Raw genomic sequence first — 11773 nt, 5'->3', positions numbered from 1 at the left:
CAAGTGCACATTATTCTAGTTTTATAATATAATGGTGTATAGAGTATCGTCCTCAAGGATTGATATCTTAATTTTACCAAGTACCAAATTTATAATAACCTTGATTTTATTTAGAAAAATTAATAATTTTAAACTGCGAAATTTAAACAAAGCTACTTTAAATAAACTATTCAAGAGAATTTAAAACTGGATGTCGCTTATCAAATTACTGATGGTGAAAACTTCAAGGAAACCGATTTCATCTAACTTCTCACTATGCTTTACTCATCTAGCCAATTCGAATTCGTACTCTATGTTTGTTAGCAAATCTCCAATTTTTCCAAAAGCCTCTTTCGATAGTCAATCAGAACATATTTTTGTTTATTATTTAACATACGATTATGCAAATTAATAACACAAGAACGCAATAAGACCCTCGATTTTTAATGCTACGTAGGTTCATACAAGTCTTTCGATCTCTATATTTACCTACGCTAAATTATCCAAGGTCTATCCTATAATCCCCCCTTTCGGAAGCAAATCACAAGACTAATATCATTTAATTAATGGTCAGTTAATTAAAAGCATTAAGTGTAGAATAACTCAAACAAACATTAATGAAAACTACTTCAGATTAGCATCAAAGAACAAGCATAGTTCAAAACTGGCTACATCGTTTTCCTAGAATACAAAAATTTAGTTCATTCCGAAAATTAAATTCAACAATAAAGATTTCACCATTTCTTCGTTTATTTGGAGAGTAAAGAAAAAATCAACACTCACAGCACCGCCGTCGTGCGCCGCGAACACCCCGAACACCATCATTGCTCGCTGCTTCCAGTTCCCGAAAAGATTTTAATTTGCTGCGCGCAGCCACCTCTCCTTTGCTGAAACTGTGTGTGGTCCGGCCTCCCTTGTGTGTCTCACCAAAAAAATAATTTTTTTTTAACCCTCCTATGTGGTGCGGCCTCTCCTATTTTTAGCCCCAGTGCATGCCTCCCTCTTCAAACCTTCTGCCCCCTGTTCACGTCCAAACCCCCCCCCCCTTTGAATGTTCGCCAGCCAAGCCCCCAAAAACCCTATGCGTGTCCTTTGTTCTGCCGCCCCCTTCTTTCCTTTTCTTTCTTTTCTTTTCTTTCTTTTCTTTTTTTTTTCTATTCTTTCTTTTCCTTTTCTTTCTTTCCTTTCTTTTGTTCCTCACCCAACGTGTACCTAAAATGACCCGGCTGCATGGTCGGGTCACATCATCTTTAATATTTTTTTTTCTTTTTTTTTTCTTTTTTCAAAAGCATACGGTTGCCCTCCACTTTCAAGCTTGATTTTGACCCTCCTATGGCCCGTAACTCTCAAAGCTAAAAACACAAAAGTTGTATAACTCTTTCTTAGTTTTCCTTAGAATTTTGAATCGTCTCAATTGGAGCTCGAACGAGAAAGTTACACCTAGATTACAGAGAATTATCGAAATAGTCCATAAAACAGCGTATGGTAACTTCACATCTGATTTCGACCTTGATACAGCCAGTATTTGCCAAAATGCAAAACATTAAAATTGTAGAATGTTTTCTTATCTTTCTATGGCATTTTGAATCATCAAAATCGGAGGTTGGATGAGAGTGTTACGCATAGATTACAAAGTACCATCGGTTTTTAGCTTCCAATAGTTGCCCTACAATAAAAAATACCAAAATTTCATACATTGCTCAATAAAATCCAAATTTTATAAATAGAACACAATGTTAAAATATTGAGAGTAATTAGGCATTTAAATAAAAATATAATTAGTAATGCATGAATTAAAGCACCTGATTACGCAATTTAAGCGCGTAATCAGCAGGAACACATAACCTAGAACGGAACTGTAAAGTTCCGTCATCTGTAATATAAAATTCCTCTCCCTGACCATTCTATACTATGACCATTACCTCTGTTAATTCTGGATCCTCCTTCTGAGCAGCTTTAATCCTTTCCTGCAAAGTGACTGATCCGGTAGTTTGTAGGAAATTGTCTTGTGAGTATATTTTATATTGTGATTTGTAGGTTTTGGAACTCGGTTCGCTGTTTAGGGGCCTTGGAGTTCGAGATTTGTTATTCGGGGAAAAGGTAAGGGGAATTGTGTTTATATCGGTTATTTTTGAAATCGGACTCGGTAGAACTGTGGTTCTCGGTCCTGTGTGTGTTTTGGCTACTCATTTGGGGGGATCTAACAGAGAAAACTATGGGTTTTTCATGATAACAATTTTGGGAAAAAAGAGGCAACGGGATGCATCCCTGGTTTTGTTGAAAACCGTGCGTATATGTTGATTTATACTGTGTTATTAGGATGGTCGTGCCTTGACTTGTTTAAACTATATTTGTTTGGAAAACCATGATTTAGATTACCAAATGAGTGTGGTTTGTTTGGTTATATGAGCATGTATGTGTGTGTGAATGTTGAAATGCTAGTAGGAACGGGGTTTCGAATTGTTCCAGGTACTGAGAGTGTCCGGCTTTATACCCGAGGGTGTGTGATTATCACCTGCCACGTAGGCAAGAGTGTCCAGCTCTATATTTGAGGGCATGAGCATATTTTGGCAGATCAGGCTGAAGGGTGTGGACCCACCAGTTAACGCTGGTACGATGCCATGGGAGTCGGGGACTAGCCATGTGCCAGTGGCACCGTGTTCACGGGTTGGCTACGGGTCAACGTCGTATGTCGCGGGCTGGCTTCGGACCGAAGGGTGCGACAACACCGGGATTGCTGATCATGTGTGTGTATGCGTGTATGCACTGTGTAAAATTAGTACTGGACTGCATTTAACTGCGTGTATGTTGTATCATGATAACACTCAAATGCCACACACTGATATAACTTGTGTTCTTCCTTACTGAGAGGTGTCTCACCCCTATTGTACGTACATTTTTACAAATCCTTCGTGTAACCGGAACTAGCGTCTTGGTGTAGGGAGCGTAGTGACCAGTATATTGCGGTTAGCGCTTGGGTAAGTGCTAGGACTGTATTTTGGTGGGTTGCCATTTTGAGATGTATTTGGGCACCTGTTTGTACGTTTTGATAGGGCCTGTCTTTGCTCTTGTATAGACTCTGGTATGATACTGCATATGTATATATAGAATGACCTTTTTTCGCTGCGTATATGATTGTGCTTAAATGTGTTTGGGGTGCCTAGGAACCCCACAGGGTCGAACCCTCGTCCTTTGTACTGTATCTGTGGATGATTTGTATGATACAGAGATATGTTAGGTTACATTTTCACCCCTGGGTCCCATTTTGGGGTTCGGGGCGTAACATATTTGGTATCTCTCCCACTAGTCCTTGGGCTATTGAATTTGTCACCATTGACCATATGACATGTGTAACTAATTTCTTTTAGGTCTCTAGTATCCTAAAAATCTACTTCAAACATTTGTTCATGGATCCACTACTAGTTAAGGGAATAGGAATAGAAAATACTACTCCCTACATCTCCCTTTCTTCTATTTTGTACATTAATCCCTTTTCAATATGAGGTTCGTTAGTAAGATTACAAAGTCACTAAATTGTTCTAGAACATTCTTTCATGATTCTATGGCTATTCAGGATCTAAAGTCGAGCAAGACAATTGGCATAGAACGTGTGGCTTGTGGACTTTACTACTTTCAGTCACTCTCTCCTCCCATTGCCCGCATAACCATTGCTGCACCACTTCAAATCCATTATCACCTTCAGTCATCTATCTTTGGACAAGTTGAAACAGATAGTTCCTACCTTGAAATAATGTCTAATCTTGAGTTTGAGTCTTGTCAATTAGGAAAACATCATCATTTTCCCTTTCTTCCCAAGTCAACAAAGGGACGATTAGTCCTTTCATGCTAGTACATTATGATATTTGGGGTCGTAGTCAACAAGTTGTGTCACGTTGAAATTTGGGTTTTGATACTTTGTTACGTATGTTGATGACTAAACCAAGATGACTTTGTTGTATTTAATGAAATACTTTACTAATTTTTTTAATATCTTATGTGACCTTCATTCTCAAATAAAGACTCAATTTAATATATCAATCAGGATACTTCGTAGTGATACTGCTAATGAGTACTTCATACCAAATTCACTACCTATAATACTAATCACAGTATGTCCAATGACTTTTGTTCTCAAATAAAGACTCAATTTAAACCATGGTATATGTCTAATGAGTTAGTGTATATTTATAACGTATGATTGTTATATTGAGTTCTTTAGTTGTTGTTGACTCAATATTCTATAATATAAATAATAGTAATATGAGTATTGGAAGTCAAAAGAAAACATTTATCCAACACACTCGATATCAGTATGTTAACAACGTTACATTAACCAGTTTCATATACATCCAACCTATCAAATTATTATAAAAATTTCGACAGAATCCCCTTTAAAAATTTAGCATTTCCATCCACGCACTTGCTCAAATAAAACATTTATCCTACACAAGGCATACCAGTACATTCACAACGTTACATTCACCACTTCCATGCACATCGAACGTATCAAATTACTATAAATTTTTTTGCAGAGTCTCCTTTACAAATTTAGCATTTCCATCTACGCACTTGTTCAACGAAAACATTTATCAAATACAATTGATACCAGTATGTTCATAACGTTACATCCACCAGTTACATACACATCGAAGCTATCAAAATACTACAAAAAAATTCGGCAGACTTCCCTTCGGAACATTCAACATGTCCATCCATGCACTTGTACAAAGAAAACATTTATCCTATATACGATTTGGCATACCAGTATGTGATACAACGTTACATCCACCAGTTACATACATGTCCAAGCTATCAAAATACTATAAAAAAATTCGACAGACTTCAACATTCAACATATCCATCCAAGCACCTGTACAAAGAAAACATTTATCCAACATACGATTTGGCATACCAGTATGTTCACAATGTTACATCCACCAGTTACATACACATCCAAGCTATCAAAATACTATAAAAAAATTCGGCAGACTTCCCTTCGGAACATTCAACATATCCATCCATGCACCTGTACAAAGAAAACATTTATCCTACATACGATTTGGCATACCAGTATGTTCACAACGTTACATCCACCAGTTACATACACATCCAAACTATCAAATTACTATGGTGAATAAATAAATATTGAAAATTATACATAAATAATACAATGATCATTTCAGTTCAGAAGAAAAACAATATAATGTCGTAGAAATGAAATAATAGACCGTTCATATATGCAAATGAAATAATGGACATCCTCATGTTGTACAAAAGAATTAATACAACGTTCTATACAAGTTAAAAATGAAGAAATAGATGTTTGCCACTTCAAATAATACGATGAACTATACAAATGAAAGAATGAAAAAACACATGATGTACAAATTAAGTAATGAACAAATACATGATATACAAATGAAAGAATAAACATATACATGTTGTACAAGCCAAATAATACGACAATGATCTCCTACTCTATGCCGCAGGGAGGTCGTCTCCAGTGTCGGGTTGGCTGTCGTCTGCGTCAACCCTCTCCTGGCTACTCCTCCACGTCTGGCGTCCGACCTCGTCGATGTGCTACATGCCCGTCATCTCCGCCCATAGGTAGTGGATCATCTATCTCCATGCGAAGCGGACGGCGAACTAAGTAGTATGAAGTCTCAGGACGAGTCCGAGGTGGCAACGCGGGTGTATCCACCTCATCCGCATCAAGAGGGTCGTCCAGCAGGTACGACATCGATGGTGTGGCAGCAGAGTCAGATGGGGCAGCCACCTATCTACTGGATGGGCCTGCAATATCGTCAGCTGTCAATGGGGCATATGGTGTGGATGGCCTGAATACGTACTCCTCTTGTACAATGGGCGGTGAGAAGGCCGGACTCGGGAAACGACTGGAGAAAGTTGCTCGACCTCCTCATACTGGAGCTGCTCGACCTCCTCGTGCTGCCAAGGCCCAGCGTGGTGTAGAGATTCGTTGCCCATCCTGCTCTCGCTAAATCGCTCACAAAAGGATCTAAAGAGAGCTAGTCTAGCTAGTGTAGTATGTCTGCCTACACCATACGAAAAAAGAAGTTACCACATTTACAACTTAACGTAAACGCTAAAAAATTATGTACGTGTTAGAGTATTCTTACGAGGTTCATGTAAACCGTTGCGGTCCTGTCTACGAAGTGACGTGTGATCGACCGATACCACATGTAATATGGGTCCTCCGGACCCATTGGACCCTCCGCCTCCACTCCATGTACGATGTACTCCCGCCAACGCCCCCACATAGCCACGTACATGGCGTGCTTGGCAGCCCAATCCGTGTTCCCCCGACCGCGGCCATCAATCTCGTGTAGGTTGTCCCCACCTACATCGAGCCCCGACGTTGAAAAGCGCTCTGGAATGCCCTACCGAAAGCTGAACTGACGCATCACTTGGTCAAGGAGATGCCACTCGATAATATGAAAACAAATGAGTGATACTCGGGCAACCCAGAGGTCCCTCCCAACTGCATAATCCGTGAGTAGGTCAGCTAAAATGTCGGCCGTGTAGGGCGACCATATGAACTACACGTAAACATATGCAAAATGTAAGAGGTGTGTACGGATATCAAACACATATGCAACACGATGAGTACACTTAAATGAGACTATACCTCGTGCTCCCAATGCATGTCTAACTCGAACCTGTACCAGGGTAGCGTATGTTGCGCCACATTTGGTGCCAACAATTGATCCCTCCACCTGTACAAAATAATACGTAAGTGAACAAATGTGACGACTAGTAAGTACTACGAATTAATATTCGTAGTACTCATACGTATGTTACTTTGTGAATGAACTTACTAACCTCCATACGAGTGGAATTGGGTCAATCGGGCGACCCTCGTGGTCCCTCTCAATAAGACGCCGGATACGCCGACGTGTAGAAGCTAAGGACCTGAATCTCTCCTACGCCCAAACCTGTAGTAAGCGGAGTGCTCCTCCGATCTGTGAGTGGGAGACGTCAGCAGCGCGTCACATCTCTTAATAAAGACAGGCTAACGTCGCAAAGCCCTAACTGTACCGGTGTATCTCTACTCGCTTGGTGAGAAGTGGAAGGAACATCAAGTGCGCATAACTCCCCGAGAGGTCATAGAACAGCGTCCACATATCAAGCGCAGCAAGTGGGCACGTGCGTGGCACGCCACTGTATGATCATCTGCAGCTACCGGGAGCTGGCGAAACATCTCGCCCTCAAAAAATCGCATGCGGATGTGGGCACCAACCATCTCACCCTTGGGTGGCACCACCCCTAACAATCTCTCGCACATGCGGCGCAATGCTCCCCCCTAACTGGCGCCCCCCTCTAGTACTAGTCCGTGGTACAACCAGTGACGGGCCTCCCATCAATTGGCAGCCCGAACAACACCGCCACATCCTGGAGAGTGATAGTTTCCTCCCCTTGCAGTAGGTGGAATGTGCGTGTCTCCGACCTCCATCGCTCCACCAAGGCGGTCACGAGATTCCAATCCAACTGAATATGGCCAATCTAGTATATTCCGTAGAAGCCCGCCTCTTGTATCCAATCAACAATGCAAGGGTCCATGCCTATCATGTCTTGTACAACCTATGTACCCCCTCAACAATATAATACGTCAGCGTGCGAATCGGTCCATGCCCGACTAGACCGGTGACGCTCACCCATCATCAACACACTAGAATCAGATGGCCCTGGATCAATCCTACAAAAAACAGCATTGTTAAGTAGTCAATATAACAATAATAGGGACATAAGGGAACTCAGAGAGTTAACTGAGTTTGGCATTATGGACTGTCCATACTGTGATGCTAAAACTTACCTTTGGTCGTGTCGAGGGTAAAAGTACCCCTACTATCCTTTGAACATAGCCTTAATCACAACGGGCTCTTTAGAACATTCAGAATCTTTAGTTTTTCTGAATGGGGTGAATACGTGAGATGCAACAAGGCATGAAGTGTGGACATTGGACAACACCCCGAATCGTTCCTTTGCCATTTATTTGCAAATTAAAGGTAATAATAGGACTTCATAGTAACCTATAAGTGATACGTCAGTGCAAAGGTCTAGCTGCATCCCCGGGTTGTGTCCTTCTCGGACACCTCGTGCGATTATGTCCTTCTTGATGGCATATATTGCACGTGATATTCTTCCTACCTTCCCGTGCATCCATCTCGTTGTGTATACGTGAGCTCTTAGGCTGACCTTTATGTCGAGCATATGCTGGATTGGCCTGCAAATTCGACAATGAGGATGTCGGCCAATATGCCTCGTGCATAATTGGATGAAAATACGCAGCATATGTCGCATAGTGCTCGACAATGCTCCAACATGGCTCCACATACTGGGTTGCACTTAGCCGTGTCTCCGCACAGGCAGCGAGAAGGTGGGAGCAGGGAAAGTGTAAAGCTTGCCACTTCCCGCACGAGCATTCGCTCCTTTGGATGCTCAGAGTTTGGACATTGTTTCCTTTATGAGGTCCCAACTGCGCGGTCATGATGCTAAAAGTACCCCTAGACCGGTTGAACGTCGTCACTCTATGTCCGGTCGCCTTCAGCTTCCTTCTTTCCATCGCTAGCAATATATGTGGAGTCAACGCATTTCCTTCAGATATTGTGTTACGAGTAGCCTCCCGTCGGCTATTGAAATAATGTGCAACGTGATAAAATGTTAGTTGCACAAGGGCCATTATGGGAAGGCTACGAGCACCTTTAGGACGGCGTTGAAACATTCAACAAGGTTAGTGATCATGTTCCCATACCTCTTTCCACCGTCGTGGCACTGAGTCCATATATGAGGAGGGATCTAATCAAAGAACGACTTCGCTGGCTCCCCACCCTCATCGAATATCCTCTCCATCCACATGTCAAATTTTCTCACCTGATGCTCCCTTCCCGCTCGCTCAACTATTCGCTTCAAATTGATACTCCGCACTTTTATATTAAAGTTGCTCACCACATGTTGAAGGTAGAATCGGTGGTGGTTGCCAATCAGGATTGCGCTGCACTGCAGCGAGAATCCCTAGATGTTGATCTGATAGAAGGCAAATGTCGCCCCTATCGGTAATGGAACGAAGACAACATAGTAACCAATTCCACGTGTCTAGGCGTTCTTCTTGCACAATAACGAATGCAAGGGGAAATATTTGCCTATTTGCATCCGAACATGTCGCAATAAGGAGTTTGTCCTTATACTTACCGTACAAGTGTGTCCTGTCCACACATATAACAAGAGGGTAGTGACGAAAACCCTGAATAGATGCTACAAATGACCAAAATACGGATACAAATGTTGTGGTGTTCTCGCTACCTAGAATAGGAGTCCACCTCCACCGTACTATAGTTCCAGGATTGTACGCGCACATCACTTCCATCCACTTCAGCAAAATTTCATAGGATTTCTCCCAATCGCCGAATACTTTGGCAATTACCTTCTGTTTGCCCAACCAAACCTTTTTATAAGATATTGAATAGTTGAAGCAACGATCTATGAAATCCTTCAATGTGGCGATCGACGTCAACGCATCTCCCCTTATCATATTCACTATCTCCCTAGCAATAAAGGACGATGTGATTTGGTTATGATCCTGTGAGAGAGGTTCGTTCAGACACATGTGCGGACCACCATATTGGGTGATTTTGAATAAACGGTGTTTCATCTGATACATGGCACGCAATCTCCATCCGCAGCCATGGTCCTTACACCTAGCAACCCATAAATCTTGGGTAGATCGCACGACGTAGAAGTCATGGTGGGTGCGAGCGTGATACATTTGCACTGCGGCGATCAGCTTATCCTTTGATCGGAAGAGCATCACCCTACTCGGCTCATAGGATTCATTCCAACAAGTCACGTGCATAAGAAGCTCATCAACCGCAGTTAAATCTGCAGTATCTGGGTCAATATGACCGTACATCGAAGGCTCGTCCATGAAGTGGGCATCGAACGTTGCGTCATCTGTGTCACAAGGGGGTGGGTTCACATCATCGGGGGCCTCATTTAACCCTTCATTCATTTCCAGCTTGTGCGTGTCTTCATCTTCAAGATGAACATCGTTCGTAATGTTCATGCCCTCGTCCAATGCATCATTCGCAATAGCGAACAACGATGTTGGTCCCTCTGTCAGGACGTCTTTGCAACCTCCCCGCGGATATATGTCAGGAACAGGTGCTTCGTACGCCGACGGCTCGAATGATGATCCTGAATATTTTTTAAAATCGACCATAGGCATACGGCCAACTTCCGCACTCACATCGAGATGATGTGTTTGATGGGTGTCTTCCTCGACTTCATCCAAATGCTCGGCAGGCGCGTCTGACTGCCTAGTCACGATTACACCCATATGAGGAATGGTTTCGACATATAATTGTAGCGTTAAATATGTCTCACCTACGCAGTGTGCGTCCAACACAATGCGCAGACCATAATCATCAGATATGGGAACAACCTCATAGAGGACTGTATTATTGTACCCTCGCAAAGGGTATCTTGTGATCACCCGCAGTGCATATTGATCTGGATCAATATGTAAATATTTATATATTTTCGTATATAATTTATTTAGTTTACACCTATGACCAATTCGAATAGGTCGAACTGGCGGACTACTATAACGAACATCATCTGCTCCGGTGATGATGTCCCCCCCTATGTACAACAAAATCGTGACTGGAGCACTACTAGAGCTTCCTGTCATTTAGATCAACGATCGGGAAATAAAAACGATCTACGCAAAACAAAATTGTATTTATAAGTGATATGTGTTGCTTATAGTAATGAAGAATTAATTTCACTAAGTTTAATCATCTTATAACTATATTATGATCATTAAATTATCTTATAACTTTTAAATTTTGTAGTATATAGATTTTAGAATGTCTTTATTTCGTAAAAATTATCTTAAATTTGGATTTCGATGTATTTGAATAATTTTTAATATAATTTTTCATTACATTTTATTTAAATCCAATGCAAATTCACATTCAAATCCGATGTCTCTCCAAAGATAATGTAATAAAAAAATTTTATCATAAATTCCCTTAATGACTTTTATATATATACAGCAAACTCACTTCTTTTTTAATAAAAATTATTCTCAATTTTGATCACAATAATATTGATTTTTAGTTCTCATTCTATTTCATGTTAACTAAAACAACACAAACTTTTTCTTGATGACTTCTTTTAGAATTATTACATTTTCGTATACCTTTTTATTACATTTTCATTTTAATATTCTATATAATCTGTGAACTAAGCATATATAACATATATAACCTTAGTTCCCACCAGCCTAGCATTTAAATAATGCCCTAGCAAAACAGTTACTGTACATACCTTTGACAAATTTTTTTCCTTCATAAACTGCATTTCACATCAAGTGGTTTCTTACATCACTAGTAAGTCTATGGGAATTTTTTTCTTTTTAGTGAAACAATTTTAAAAACTATACATACTTTAGGAATTCATAACCACCATTAACTTATTTGGGGCCACAACTTTAACTATATTTCATTAAAATACATTGCAAACCAAACACCCAATTAAGGTTTCTATCAAATTTGAGACTAAGAAAAATGTTTAAAATTTATACAATATTATAATTTTGTTTACTTATATCTAATTTCATAGTTAAATTTTGTGATTTAAAATACAAAATTTATATTTGCTTTATTTGTAATATCATAATTTAATACTTTTATTTAATAGCTATTTTTGAGATCATAACCTATCCATGGTATAGGATTTCTACTAGTATAAATATAAATGAACACATAAGAATTGC

The sequence above is a fragment of the Malania oleifera genome, chromosome 9 (assembly GCF_029873635.1).
Source record: "Malania oleifera isolate guangnan ecotype guangnan chromosome 9, ASM2987363v1, whole genome shotgun sequence".
NCBI lineage: Eukaryota > Viridiplantae > Streptophyta > Magnoliopsida > Santalales > Ximeniaceae > Malania > Malania oleifera.
This window is presented reverse-complemented; position numbering follows the sequence as displayed.